This window comes from Branchiostoma floridae, chromosome 4 (genome assembly GCF_000003815.2).
Source record: "Branchiostoma floridae strain S238N-H82 chromosome 4, Bfl_VNyyK, whole genome shotgun sequence".
NCBI lineage: Eukaryota > Metazoa > Chordata > Leptocardii > Amphioxiformes > Branchiostomatidae > Branchiostoma > Branchiostoma floridae.
Genome location: NC_049982.1, coordinates 2743026 through 2745227, shown reverse-complemented (window position 1 = coordinate 2745227; position 2202 = coordinate 2743026).

The following is a 2202-nucleotide window of genomic DNA, read 5'->3' as shown; positions in this document are numbered from 1 at the left end:
ACAGTATATAACTAACTTAAAGCGAAAAGTGTATTCAGTAGACTACCTGTGTCAATTTGAATGACAGATTTATAGAAAAGTGCTGTAAGAACTGTATATAGCGGAAAACGTGTTCAGGGGACAAACTGTGTCAATTTGCATGACATACTCACATTATAGCGCCGTAAAAACAGTACATAGCTAACCAATTTAAAAAAACGTGTTTAGGATACAAAATGTGTCTATGTGAATGACACATTCATAGAACAGCGAGGTAAATTTATTTTGACGAAAGCTTGCTCTAACAAACTTTTTCAATCGGATGATCATACTATTTAATTATCGCTTTACTTTACTTGTGTGTCATATTAATTGACACAGTTGCCCTCCTAACGAAGTTTTCTGTTGTAAAATGGTTATATGCAGTTCTTACAGCGCCTTTCTTTAGGTGTATCATACAAATTGACACAGTTTTGTGTCCTGAACACATTAGCCGTTAAGATTTAGTCATACATTTGTATACTATACGTTCGGCGCTATTCTACAAATGTGTCGAAACAAATCGACACAGCTGTGCTTTTGACTACGTTTTCAGCAATAAAGTTGTTAGGTACAGCCCAAAGTACACTTTTTACCAGTGTGTCATATAAATTGACACAAATTCTTTACTGTCCAACTTTTTCCGTGATCAATTTTACACACGTTAAACAGCGCTTTTCTAATTGTGGGTGATATAGATTGACACAGTTGTCCCCCGGAAAAACGTTTTCCAATTTTAAGACACGGTTCAAACATCGCTTACAAAGGTGTCAGACAAATTCACACAATTTCCCTCCTGAAAAAGTCGTCCGCCATCAAGACAATTTTACACTGATTTCACATCGTGTTTCATAGTGTGTCATATGAAATAACAGTTGTCCTCGAGCTCCTGACAAGGTTTTCTGTCATTTGATACAGTTGTCGTACTGACCGTGAGGGTTTTCCGTTTTGTGAAATTTTAATAAGTTTTAAAAAACTTGTTAATTGACACCGTTGTCGTCCCGACCAAGTCTTCCATCATTTTAATACTGTTTAATCATCGCACTAGTGTGCCATACTATCAGTGACAGTTGTCCACCAAAGTTTCCGTCATGAGGCAGTTTTATACTGTTTACCACTCGGTTATTAATTGCAAAGCCGTCCTCCTGACAAAGTTTTCTGTTATAAACTATTGTGTCAATTAATGTGACAAACTAGCAAACTGAATAGATATGCCTAAATCGTATAATCATTCGATTGAAAAAGTTTTCGGCAGAGCGAGTTTTCCGTCATAAGATAGTTATTATGCGTTTCAAAAGTGTGTCATATGATTGACACAGTTTTCAGCTCAGACAGCGCAGTACTAGATTTGACAGTTTACTTGAACAAGTTAGTATTTCAGTTACTTTAAACCCTACCATGGTCCAAACTCCAGTAATCAGTTGTTAATTGATATGAAATAACCGCATCTAAAGTCATATATATACGAAGGAACGCCATTTAGTTCGTAAGAAGGGACCTTAGAACTTGTCTGACACACTTGCAGAAAAGTGCTGCCTGAACCGCGCTATTATGTAAGTGTGTCATTCATATTGACACAGTTTGACTTCTGAACACGCATTAATATTCCGCTTTAAGTTAGCTATATACAGTTCTTACGGCACCATTATATAAGTGTGTCATTCAAATTGACACAGTTTGTCAACTGAACGCGTTACACTTCGCTATGAGTTAGCTATGTACATTTCTTATTGCGCTACCTGTAAGTGTGTCATTCAAATTGACACAGTTTGTCTCCTGAATACGTTTTCGGTATTAGTTTGTTATATACAGTTATTTGGGCGCTGTCTACAAGTGTGTCATTCAAATTGACACAGTTTGACATTTGAACACGCATTCCGCTTTAAGTTAACTATATACAGTTCTTACAGCGCTATTCTATAATGCATTGTGTCATTCAAATTGACACAGTTTGTCTCCTGAACATGTTTTTCGCTCCTAGTTAGCTATACACAGTTTTTACGGCACTATCATGTAAGTGTGTCATTCAAATTGACACAGTTTGACTCCTGAACACGTTTTTCGCTATTAGTTAGCTATATACAGTTCTTACGGCACTATTATGTAAGTGTGTCATTCAAATTGACACAGTTTGACTCCTGAACATGTTTTCCGCTATTAGTTAGCTATATACAGTTCTTTTTC